The following is a 13,384-nucleotide window of genomic DNA, read 5'->3' as shown; positions in this document are numbered from 1 at the left end:
AAAAATAGACTCATGGAAGACTGGTAAATAATTAAGCCCCCCTAAACACACGTCTCCCTTCTGAGGATACCCCTCAAAGAACTGAAAGCAGGGGCTCAGAGAGGTTTGCACACCCATGTTCACAGCAGCTTTAGTCAAGGAGCCGAAAGTGGGGAGCAACCCAGGTGTCCGTGGACGGGTGAAAGCATGAACAAAGCGCGGTCAGTACGTATGAGGAAGGAGCAGAGCCTTCAAAGAGAAGGAAATTCGGACACATGGTACAACGTGGATGAACGTGGATGAACCTGCCATGCTAAGTGAAATGATCCAGTCACCACAGGACAAAAATGGTATGATTCACGTGAAGGACACAGAGAAGTCAGATTGGCAGAGAAAGAAGGTAAAATGGCAGCTGCCGGGGCTGGGAGGGACCAGAGATGGGGGGTAATGGTTTCACAGATACAGAGTTGCAGGTTTGCAAGATAAAAAGAGTTCCGGGGATGGGTGGTAATGATGATTGCGCAACAGGACGAATTGTACACTTACAAGTGGCAAAGACGCTCCATTTTATGTTAGATGTAGTTTACCTCAATTTTTAAAAATACATGCCATCACTAATGTCTCTCAATTTCTCTCAGAAAAGAAAACAAGAGCCTAGAATGTTCAAGAGCAGGACGAGAAGCCACTGACAGCTGAGGTGAGGACAAGGGACCCCGGGGCCCACAGAGAGAGCAGGGAGCCCCGAGTCTCTGAAGGCTGAGTGGGGAGAACACGGATGGGGAGCCGCCAGGCAGAAAGAGACAGGGGCTCCCAGGCCAGTCTGCCGGCAGGAAAGACAACTTTCCTGTGGAAATATCTGAGCCGGAGGGATTCCAGAGTGCTGGTGCTCGACAAAATCTAGGGTGAAAAGGAAAAGAAAAAAAAATTTTTTTTTTGGTAAACTGGTGGGAAGTAGGAGACAACTGGTAGTGAGGTGGGCCTCCTCTAGTCTGGAATGGAAGACAGTCCTATGCATCCACTGCAGGAAATCTAAAGGGAAAAGGAACTAGGAAACTGAGAACGGGATGAGGGCATCTGGGCCCTTCACTCAGTGCAACGATGAGCACCTTGGTATGCTGGAAAGTTAATTTAATTTAATTTAATTTCTTTTTTTTAGAGGGGGAAGCAGGCTCCCTGCTGAGCAGAGAGCCCGATATAAGGCTTGATCCCAGGACCCTGGGATCATGACCTGAGCTGAAGGCAGAGGCTTTAACCCACTGAGCCACCCAGGCACCCTGGAAAGTTAATTTTAGTCACGACTCAGGAGTCAGTCCTGTCCTCACGGCCCTTTGACCTTATGTGACCTTTGAACTTCTCTGAGCCTCAGTTTCTTCATCTACTAAACCAAGTGGCCAGATCAGGGTAAGAGGAATGTTAAGGCTTTAGGGGTCCACAAACCCCTTGAGATTTTTTCCAGAATGGTGTTTGTATGTTCATTTTCTGTGGAGAGATGTATCCACTTTTACCAAGATTTCAAGGCTAACCATGTCCCCAGAAAGGTTAAGAATTGGCGGAGGGGATATTCATTCACAAGGCTCACATGAAGCTGGAAAGTTCTAAGATTCCAAGAAATCTTGAACTAGATTCCAATAAATCTTTGGGCCTCAAATAAATCAAGATGTTTATTCTTGCTTTGCTGGCAGCACAGAGATATTTAAAAATGAAGTGAAATAATTATATACTTTCAAAAGTTAAAATTATTTCTCTCGTGCAAGTAAATATGATCGTTATGGCTGCTGGTGTTTCACGGAAGGCAAGAGTAGTTCTACCGCAGGCATAAAGGCCGCATGATAAAGGGAAGTGATGAGCTACAGGTTCACCTTCTTTTGGGGAGAAATGAAGAGGCCCTCCATTCCCCTGGTGGAGAGGGGTCCGGGGCCAGAAGGAAGAGTAAACACAGCCTACCCAGGAGGCGCAGCCTCAGGCAGAGCGAATGCATCTCTTTGTGCCAACAAGCTCTCATTTTGTATCTGGCTTTACTTGGGAGGAAAATTTCAACTGTGTGCCTGAGGAAAGTGACAGGACTGAAGATATGTCAAGGAAAAACAGCACAGGCAGAGGACAGTATCCAGCGGTCAGAGAGCAAGACCCAGACTGGAAACCTACAGAATGACTAAGCCAGCATCCTCGTGGGCAGAAGGGACCTCAGCCACAATGGGGGGTGCCTATCCTGGGGGAGGCAGGGGGACAGCTGGTTGTCAGAACCCTGCACTGTTAGACCTGGCTAGAACCTTGGCGATCATCCTTTCCAGCCTCCTGATTCTTGTCTGCAGAAACAGATTGAGAGAAGGGGTAAAACTGACCCACACATGTCCAGGGCTGGAGGCCAGCCTGTAACTCCCTTCGTTCAATTTCCAAAACGTGTTTTGAGTATGTCAGACCCTGGCCTAGGCTGGAGATCAGTAATGAACAGCAAAGCCAGCTCCCTGCCCTCAAGGAGTTTGGAGCCAGTCTAAAAGGAGAAACAGACACCAGTTGCTTGATAGATAAGCGTCATCTAGCATGTATGCAGGGACCATGGACAGGGGTGTCCCCACTTCAAGCAGGTACATCCGGATAACGACGAGGTGGACGGTCAGCGGCTTCCCCTCAGACCTGTGCTAGAGGTTCTCTAAAGTCCACGCCCAGCCAGCAGCCGTCTCCATCTCCGAGAAGGGTGTCCCCCACGGCAGCCATCGAAAGGAGACTCTTTCTGAGCCTCCAGCCCCCATGGGAAGAGGAGAGCCACTCACTCCAGCAGGCCAGCCCCAGGCCCTGGTAAGCCGGCCTCTCCAAACAGCACTTCCATTCATTACTTCCTAACTCGCCTCGGGGGGCTGGTCCTGAATATTGTTTCATAAATAACTTAACAGGGCTCCAGCTTGCTTAACTGAGGTTAGGCAGATGTGCACAGCACAGGCTGATTATGAGGGAATTGCTGTGCTGGATGGTTCTGGGATGCTGATTCTCCACGGAGGGGTGGCTCGGTGGAGAAGGCAACCACTGGGCCGGTGTCCCCACCTGGATCCCCAGATCGCAGTGGGGATGCTGAAAGAGCATTTGTTTCCAATTGTTCTTAGCCACTAATTTGGCTCCAGGGTATAACACCAATCTGAGAACAAACGGAGTAGGAAAACTGTGCCTTTCCTGAAGGAGGCCCGATGTGCCAGAAGCAGGGGAGGGCAGGGCTGGGGGGGGAGGTTGCCTGAGTTCAGCGCACAGGCCGGAGGCCTCGGGAGCCAGGCCGACGGCTTCCCGCTCCAGCCCGGTGTCACCCGGCTGCCCTGCCGTCTGGCGTGCCGCACCTGCTCATTGCTCCTCCGAGTGCCTCCAGCAGAGGACAGATTACTCTGATGGCAGGTAGATAAAATGGGATCCCTTGCTAGCAGTAACTACCCAGAACAATCTCTCTCCTGAGCAGCTGACTGTCTCCACCTGGCACCTGCCAGCGAAAGAGCTGACGGGTAGCAAAGGCAGGCAGGAGGCAACTGTCCCCGTGCGCAGAGGGACCACGAAGGCCCCATCGAGGTGGGACTTGCTCAGAAGGCCCCCCGTCGGGTGGCAGAAAGGTTGGCTGGGCCGCCCCTCAAGAGAAGACACAGGTGGCACTGTCTCTGGCAGAGAGAAGACCTAGCACCCTCCAGAGGTAAAGGGGAAGGCAGAGCTGGGGAGCAAGGCCTTGCCAGGGGTTTCCTCAAGACTGATGCCCCAAATCCCCAGGAAACAAGAGGCCCTCTCTCATAGTTAAATTGCCTTCTGCTGGCTGAAAATAATGGAATCAGGGAACTTTGCCTGTGACCCTCTTGAAAGTGAACGAGGAGGTAAAATGCTTTTTAACAAGCCTACCGCTCTATTCACAGCCTCCCGGCAGACAGGCCATCGTTTCTGGGACAAAAATGCCTTCCTTACCAGCACATGAGTAAGCTAGTCGGTAGCCTCATAAATCCAACCTGGTATAAAAATACTGGAAAGAAAACCATTTTTAAACATCTCTGAGCAGTCAAAATACACACCACAAAATCTTCCTACTAAAGTTTATGAAGCTTCCTCGGAAGGGAGCCTCCCAGACCGTCACTTAGAGCTGCTTCAGACTGGTTTTACACATGTTTCTAACAGGACCCGTTTTTTGGTACCTCAGGCCTCAGCTGCTAGAAGCAGTGCGAGAGGAGGCGCACACAGGGGATGGGGGGATCAAGCAAGGAGAGCACGAAGGGGCCACCTCGTGAGTCAGCACGTTAGGTTCCGTCAAATTCAGGATCATTTGCCTAGGAAAATAGGGGAGAACGTCCGCTGCTGATGTTTAAAACATCCTTGAAGGATTTTAAGAAGCCTTTTAGCTCTCTGGAAAACCCCCAAAGAGTCTCCTTCGAGATGCTTCCAGGCTTCCTGTAAGTTGTGTTGAGCTTGTCTGGAGCTGCCTGTGTTCATTCCTGGTTGGCTCGGTCATTTGCTCAATAGGCACTGACTCATGTGGATGCTGGGGCATAAAGCAAGATGAAGGAAAGGACGCTGTTTGCTACAACACACACACGCGTACACACGCACACACACACGTGTGCACACATGCGCACGTCAGAGCACCTATCATACATCAGGTGCTCAGCAGATGCACGTTGTACTGATGTTCACAAAGGGGAGGTATAAGCCAGTCAGATCGTCCTGTGACCCAACCCCTCGCTGCTCCGCACAAAAGCAGCTTGGTGGGGAGGGGCTGTAATAATGCATGAGTCAATGAAAAACATCATCGTACCAAAACTTTGAACTGCTCCACCAAGAAAAACACAAGGACACCGCAGAATCAGGCCTGAAAAAATGTGGACCAGATTCTCCAGCTCGTCTTGGAGAAAGCTGTCACTCCACCGTGGCTGGTCCTGTGACAAAATAAACAGTTCGGAGCCATCAGTGTCTGAAATGCTTCCAGCTCCGGAGTCCCCGGGACCCTGGTTTTACTTAAGGAGGGCTGGCGCCACCCTGCCAGCCTGATTTTTTTTTTTCTTTTCCCTAAAGCTTGGGAAAGCAGGATTTAGGTCTCTGCCCCAATGCAGCCCAAAGAGACAGCAAGCAACCCTGCATCCCCTTCTGGCTCCTCAGCTGGTCCTGTCATCATTTTGGGGACAGAAAGCCTTTATGAGACTCATAAGGGATAGTGGGGGAGGGGGTAGGATTCTGGCAATCTGTCCTGAAGAATTCAGGTTAATAATTTATATGTGCATTAAAAAAAAGAAAAAAACCCTCCTGAAACAAATTGCATACAAATTGTGTGACATTTGAAGGAAATTTGCCAATGTTGCTCAGTGAAGCGTAATAAATATATGCAGCCCATAATAATAAGTTACTTAAACTCAGGGCACTAAATGATTTATTAATTGTCTTCTAATCCTTTCCAGCTCCAGCTAAAACCAAGAGTGTGGATATATTTCACATACCAGCTCATAATGCCTTCACCACCAACAGTGCAACTGCCATTAGCTGTTCGGTCCCTTTTTCATTCGGGACCCAAACTCTCCAGAGGGGCTTTGCAGCAGGACCCAGAGCTGAGGGGACTGCTATTATCAGCAAATGGATAGACGGACCCCAAACACATCCCATCCCACTGCACTTCTCCCATGAATGTCCTGTAAATGAAAAGTCCATAGCCAGAAATGTCGCCTGTGGATGGAGGGATGAAGAAAGAGGGCAAGGTAGGGTCCCAGGAACTCAGTGACTGAGTTCAGAAGTGAAATGATTCTCCGGGCTACCTTGCTTCCCTGCAGTCTTCCCATTTCATAATGATGCCGTCTTCCACCAGTTACCCACAACCTGGGTGGGGTCCCTTTGCATTCCAACTCTGCCTTCTCTCTCACTCCCACGCCCAACCAGGGGGATTTCACTCTTAAAAAAAAACAAAAACATCTCTCAGGGCACCTCAGTAGTTCAGTTAAGTGTCCAACTCTTTATTTCGGCTCAGGTCATGAACTTGGGGTCATGGGATCAAGCCCTGTGTTGGGCTGTTTGGGATTCTCTCTCTCTCAAAAATAATATTTCTCAAATCCATCCTATTTCATCTCCACTATCACTGCGTAATTCACAGCCCAGGGATGCAAACTGGCAACTCTTCCCAGATGTTTCATGGGATTTGGGCAGTGCTCCTGGTTTTCCTTTGTTTTGTTTTTAAAAAGGTAATAGGTGGGGCGCCTAGGTAGCTCAGTCGGTTATGTACCCATCTCTTGATTTAAGCTCAGGTCATGATCTTGGAGTCACGGGATCAAGCCTTGCTTCTACCTCTATGCTCAGCACAGAGTCTGCTTGGGATTCCCCCCCTCTCCCTCTGTCCCTCCCCCCACCCACGTGCGTGTTCTCTCTCTTCCTTTAAAATAAATAAATAAAATCTTTAAAAAAAAAAAAAAAAGAGTAGTAAGTAACATGGTTCAAAAGTTTTAAAAACTATATGAAATTCTCCCTCCCATTCCTGTCCCCTACTTACCCAAGCAAAGACAAATACAGATTCTTGTTATCCCCCACTTTTTTGCACCTTGGTGGATTTTTTTTTTTACACTTAATATATTTTTGGAGATCTTTCCATATCAGTACAAAGACAGAGCCTTCATTCCTTTTTAAAATTTTTATTTATTTCCTTTTTTAAAAGTAAGCTCTACTTGCAACATGGGGCTTGAACTCCCGACCCCAAGATCAAGAGTCATATGCTCTACCAACTGAGCCAGCCAGGCACCCCTCTCTGTCCTCTTTTTAAATGTGTAGTATTCCATTATCAGAATATTTCATAATTTAACTAATCTAACTAACTGCAACTGATGGATATTTGGGTTCTTTCTAATCTTTTGCCATTACAAATAATGTTGCAAAGAATAAACTTTCATGAATGTTATTTCACATATGTACAATATATCTGTTAGGATCAATTCCCCAATATGAAATTGCTGAGGCAAAAGGCATATGATAATTTTGATAGGTATTGCCAAATTGCACTCTAAAAGGGTTGTACTGATTTACGCTACCAGACAGCTTGTTTCCCTAGAACTTTGCCAATACAGTGTGGTAACAAACTTTTTGGATTTTTGTCCATTTAAAAGATGAATGAATAACGCTATCTCAGTATAGTCTTAATTCGCATTCATTTCTTAATATTGAACATCCTTTTCTTTTTTTTTTTTTAATTTTATTTATTTGTCATAGAGAGAGAAGCGAGAGCAAGCACAGGCAGACAGAGTGGCAGGCAGAGGCAGAGGGAGAAGCAGGCTCCGTGCCAAGCAAGGAGTCCGATGTGGGACTCGATCCCAGGACGCTGGGATCATGACCTGAGCCGAAGGCAGCCGCTTAACCAACTGAGCCACCCAGGCGTCCCTGAACATCCTTTTCATATGTTAAGAGCCATTTGTATTTTCTTCTTCATTTATAGACCATTCAAATTCCTTGCTCATTTTTTTCTATTTGGTTGTATTTGTTGTTAATTTTTAAGAACTCTTTGTATATTAGGGACAATAGCCCTGTGATGTGAGTTGCAATTTTCCCCCCAGTTTGTCATTTGTCTCATGACTTTGTTTAAAATATTTTTTCCTGTGCCTTTTAAAAATTGTAATTTGAATTCCAACAGGCCTGGAGCATTCACAATCTCATTGGCCACAGCCTCTGTCACTCCCCATGGTTTTACAAATGATTTACTTTACTATTTTTAGTTGCCTACAGGTTGGTGTGATGCATGGAACTACTACCACCATTGTATGACCCAGAGGAAAGCTAGTCTGAAAACAAAGCTGATATCCGGAGGATGGCAGAGAAAGAATCTGAGTGCCTGTTGATGTCACTGAGTCACTGAATTTTTCTAACCCTAGAGCACTCCTGGTTCTGGGCTTCATAATATGTAAGAATTAGAATTTCTTACTGTTTAAGCCACTTTGGGTTGGATTTGCTGCTACTGGCAGCCAAAGGCATTCTAACTGAAACATATCTTGAATGCGCTTGTGAAAGTCTGGTCCCTTCCAATCCATCTCCACTGGTGCTGAGGCCAAGTTCTAGAATATAAATCTGACAACACCACTCCCCCATTTCAGTACATTCCATAGCTCCTCATCACCTGCAAAATATAATCCAAGAGCCTTAGCACTCAGTCTGTCCCTGCCACCCCTCCCTCCTTCCTCTTACTGTCTTACACTCCCATGTTGTGGCGCACCCTGTCCCTGCTCCCTGGAGGGCCCTCTGCCTCCTTCTCCTGTCTAGTTCCCGGGACGGTATGTTCCACTATCACCTCCTCCAAGCAAATTTCAGACCAAGTTCCCATCCCCACCCCATCACTGCCATGCACCATCTGGTGTTTTCCTCTATGGCTGCCTTAACCTCATTGTCTACACATCTTTCTTACATGCCTGAGCCCACATCCTGCTCACTTCGTTAGAGTTCCTTGAAGGCAGGAGCAATGTCTTTCTCATTTCTGCAGCCCCAGCACCTAGCTTGAGACCCAGTGTGAGGCAGGTGTGCAACCAATGTTTGCAAACCTGAATGGAGCTCCCTACACTCCCCTCATGCATTCCCGCAGATGCCCCCTCAGATGTCTTCCAGCCCAATGCCTTTCTACCCACATCCATCTTTACAGAGAAGATAGAAGAAATGTCCCATCCAAACGTGCCTGCTCTAAGAAGGGAAGAAGATGACCTAGTAAATCACCAGACCAACAGTGCCATTTGCCTGAGCTCCATGCCAGTGTCCCCGATGCTGTAGCTAATCTCCTACCGCAACAGAAAGCCAGGGGTAGGAGCTGGGTTCCCAGCCATGTAACTGGCTGTGTGACCTCAGAGAAATGGCTTAATCGGGGCGTCTGGGTGGCTCAGTGGGTGAAAGCCTCTGCCTTCGGCTCGGGTCATGATCCCAGAGTCCTGGGATCGAGTCCCGCATCGGGCTCTCTCCTCAGCGGGGAGCCTGCTTCCTCCCCTCTCTCTCTCTGCCTGCCTCTCTGCCTGCTTGTGATCTCAGTCTGTCAAATAAATAAATAAAATCTTTAAAAAAAAAAATGAAATGACTTAACCCCTCTGTGCCTCAACCTTCTTATTGGGTAAAAGGGATGAGCAGGCTGGCTCTTACCCGAGTTCTTTTTGCCACCTCATGTTACATTCAGACTGCAGGGAATGAAGCTGGCCCGACACATCCAGGACTTGTGTTCCTGCTGATAAAATGAGGAGGTGACCAGGGAGGTGAGAGGGAAGAGGGAGGTCCCGGGTGAGGGAAGGGGGGGACATGGGAGAGGGAAGAGAGAAGCTCCTAGAAGAGGTTTCTCTCATATCCCCAGCATGCTTCTGTGTATGTGGGAAGGTGTGTGTGAGCTGGTGCGCATCACTGCGTGTGCATAAGTGCATGTGACTATGTGGGCATGCGTGTGATTGGGACTGTGTCACATGTGTGTATGGCTCCATGTGTGCGTGTGTCTATGACCACGCGCCTGCGTGTGTGTGACCTGTGTATGGCTCTGCGTGTGTGCATGTGTGCACGTACATGGGGACCCATGTGTGTGTGCTGAGGGGGGAGGAGGACAGCTTGCACACACAGGCCTCCCACCTACTTCCGTACCCACACACGCGCTGGCCGTGTCAAACCTAAACACGCCCCACGTGAACTCTGCATGCGGTCAGCAGTGGGAGACTTCACCTATTAACTGTCGCAGGCCGCTCCAACCAGCCATGTGACATCGGCGTTCTTGGTGCTGTTATTAGCCCATGACTGACCTGGCAAGGCCTCCCAAGGGACAGCAGAGGGGAGAAGGGAGGGAGGAGCTGCCTTTGCCAATTCAGTCAGGCTTCCCTGGATGGACCTTCCCAAATCTGGACACATCCCAGCCCCTCTGGTCAAAGAGAGAATTCTGGGGAGGTACTTCAACTTATGTGTCTCTCAGGTTTCAGAGACGTGCAGAGCACGGGGGAGACACACACACCTTCCCAGACCAGCAATCAAAGGCAGCAGCCTGGGCCTCTGGCTGGGCAAGCAGTGGGAGGGGGCCTGCAGGAGAGGAAGGCTCTTTGGCTCCCAGCCAACGCTCCCAGACCCCCCTCAGCACCCATCCGGATTCACCCTCAGCCAGGACGGCTCTGAGTTTCTCTCCCTCCTCCCTCTCATTCCATCTGGTGCTGTCTATGGTTGAGAGGAACAGGGCCCACCGTGGGGTCACAGAAGCCTGTCAGGAACAGGCAGAATCGAAACCACAGCTCAACTCCCTGTCCCTGCCTAATCCCCCTGGCTACCTGCCACTCCAAAGTCCTCTGAGCTCTGCCGGATGACAGCCACCATAAAGGATTTTCTCCCAAAGCAGGACAAAAGAAGACTCTTAGGGAGTCAAAAAAAGAATCTATGGGGCCTGGATCCAATACACATTCTTCCCCTTTCCGTGGACTCTAGTGAGAAAAAACTGTATCCTTATACGTACTTAACATAAAAACATCTCAGCAGCTGGGGAAGCCCTCATTCTCTACCTTCCCTAAAACTTGTGAGCCCCTAGCGTCCCTGAATCTAGCTAACCAGTTCGAGTTAGCAGCAGCAGAGACGGACTGGAAAGCTCCTTCTTTAACCATTCCCTTGCTTCTTTGCAAAACAAGATGTAGAAACCAAACAACTAAGCATGGTATGTGACTACCTAGGCCCACGGAGAAAGAACACACACACACACACACACACACACACACACACACACACACTGTATATTATAATAATTATCCAACCTTCCTGTGGTCCTCTGGTGCCTTCAAAGATCCTTTCAACTCCATCCTCTGGTTTTTGTGAATGACAAGGCACTGGAAAACAGAAGTTTACATCCTGCTTTTCCAGCTAAAAGACCTTGGGCAAGTTACATCCATTTTACAGCTGAGACAAGTGAGGCCCAGAGGGATCCAGGGTCCAGCCGAATCACTGAACCCTATCACACACTGTGCTGTGTCCACCAAGGGCCTAACCCACAGTCCACAGCTCTCTGCGCTGCCCCCTGGCTTTTCTTGTACTCATTCTGGCTTTGATGAGAAAACCAATTACTCTTGCACTCACTCCCAAGCCCCAGCCTCCTGGTGGGAGAAAAACAGTCCCTAGTAGCAAGCTGATATTTGGACAATCTGCTCCGGAAGACACGGCCTTCCCCTTCCAGGACTTAGCAACGCTGCCAAAACAAGAGGAGAAAGCTTCCAACAAAAGTTTGTTTTCATGGAGATTTTATTTCCTTCGCTGAGGCTCTCCCACCACAGATTTCTCTTTGTTAGAACTTGCATTCAGAAGTCACCAGATACACAGCCCCTGACCCTTTGAGCCCTCCAGGGATCTCACGCCTTTATCTCCCCTCCCAGGCCCACAGGCCGCCCGCTCCCCCGCTCCCCTGCTCAAAAGGCCCTTTGAGCCACTCTGGAGAGAGGGGGCTCTTGGAGTGGACAGAGGCTTCACGGGGATGAACTCTCCACATCAAAGGGCGAGGGACAGGGGGCCCTGGGAGCGAGTGTCTCTGAGTATTGGTGAGGGGATGACGACGCCTAACCACATCCCGGAGTCCCTCAGGCGGAGGTAGCGTTCCACGATGGCGAGGCTGCTAACCGGGGCTCCCGACAGCAGGACGCGGATCTCCCAGGCCATCCCCAGGGCTTGGCTCTGCTCGTGCAGAGGCCAGGCCAGTCCAGGCACAGCTCCGAAGGGGCTAACATTTGTCTTAGATGGACAAGCCTTTCCTTTTTGTCCTTTTCAGGATTAGCTGCCCTCCCAAGTCCACAATTTAGAGATTTTACTCTGGCTCCTCTCTTAGCCAGGAGGAAAGGAGCGCATGGCACTAATCTATGCTTCATGGGCAACTCTCCCTGGTGTGTGCAGTAGAGAGGGAGAGAGCGCGGGAGAACCCAAAGAGTACCCAAAAAAGAGAATCCAAAGAGTAAATGCTTCTCTCAGAGGGATAAACTGCTAATGGGAGAATTACAGGTTCAAGAGGCGGGGCGAGTTGGGGGTGGTGGCTCAGTTCGGCTCGCTGGATTTAAGGGTCAGGACAGAACTCGGGTTTGTTTGATTCTCAGCCCCACGACTTGCTAACTTTATGCTCTTGGGCAACATAATCTCTTTGGGTCTCGTTTCCATCCTCTGTCCAAATGTGGATGATGCCATGTCAAGGACTATATGAGGAACAGACAACAGATCGAGAAAGCCGGGTCTCTAGTACCCATGAGGAGGTTGGCTCCCCCTCCGTAGGGCTTGAGATTGAGTTGGCACCATTAGCATTTCTCTTTGGGTTTCCACACAAATGGTCTGGGTTTTCCTCTATATACACCACCTCACCCTTGTCCTAGATGGTTTGTAGCTAGACAATAGGATTTTTAGTGTTCACATTTTTAAGGGTCTATGTAAACTTTTGTCATTCAGAGACAATAAAGACAACTGACTAAGCATTTTTCAAAACTACCGTCTCATTTGTTTCTCAAATGGTCTTATCCCCATTTAGTAACTGAAGGACTTGTGAGTCAGGTGTATGAGGTGACTTTTCCGAAGTCACCCAACAGAAAGGTAAGATGAGGCCAAACCTAGTCATGTCTAGCACAGGCATGTCCAAAGAAATCCCACCCTGAATAGGGCAGAGGGGGTGACAGGGGAGATGAAACTAGGGGCTTACACACAAAAAGAGGCCATGAAGCATGATAACTTTTCGAAGATAGGGGATTCTAAATAAACCACTGGAGTCCGGATTTGAAAACCCAAAAGCATGGAGGCAGCTCAGAGGGACACCTCTGGGGCAGGGTGGCAGAGAAGAGAGGACAATCTCATAGGATTTCTGTAGCCGCTCAGGAGTTCAGGGGAAGCTGTCCTATTCCACATCAGACATGAAGATCAGGAGAAGGCCGCCCTAGGCCAGACTAGGCTACGACCAAACAGGATCTGTAGTAGAAACAGCATCTCTAGAAGTCTACTTTCCAAGTCCAAGTGAGTGCCAAAGCCAGAACCTTAATGACCCACCTACCCATAAAGTGTGTGCCCCAGTTGTCCATCACACAGTAATGATCAAGGGATAGGGGAAGAACTAGGGAAGGGCACTGGTCCTGTCCTAACTAGAGAACTAACCAAGGGCCCTCCAGCTTCAGAGCTGGCTCCACAGGTCATGTTTCCTCTCCAAGTGCACCTTCCATTAGCCCAAGAATACAGAGGGTTGGGCTGTGACCTTCCTTCTCTCTCCCCTCTCTCGCCGCCCTCTTCAGTGGGTTGCCCTGATGAAACTAAGCTCTGACAGGCCCTTTACAAACACCCTCCCGTCCTCTTGACCGGCATAGGGCCGAGTCAGGTGCAATGACACCTGCCCTAGAAAGCTGACTCCTGGACATTCGATCCAGAGAATTCCAGGATCTCAAATTCATAATTACCAGCTCCAGAAAAAATGCTATCCCTCTGCCTCCTCGGG

At 49.1% G+C, this 13,384-nt stretch overlaps 1 protein-coding gene across 3 annotated transcripts in view; it reads right to left on the bottom strand.

The window, feature by feature from the left end:
• The window catches only part of PKNOX2 (PBX/knotted 1 homeobox 2), a 256,654-nt gene that overhangs the window by 198,292 nt on the left and 44,978 nt on the right, over positions 1-13,384 (bottom strand). The window contains exon 2 of one of the 3 annotated variants that reach the window (XM_082682728.1): positions 10,695-10,766. The exons of the other annotated variants lie outside the window; for them this stretch is intronic. The gene's annotated coding sequence lies outside the window, so the exon portion shown is untranslated. The remainder of the gene's footprint in view (positions 1-10,694; positions 10,767-13,384) is intronic. 3 annotated transcript variants of the gene reach the window in all.

Source organism: Mustela nivalis (assembly GCF_964662115.1).
Source record: "Mustela nivalis genome assembly, chromosome: 9".
NCBI classification, from domain to species: Eukaryota; Metazoa; Chordata; class Mammalia; order Carnivora; family Mustelidae; genus Mustela; species Mustela nivalis.
Note: the sequence above shows the minus strand (reverse complement) of the source record. Positions and strands in the feature narration are given on the sequence as shown.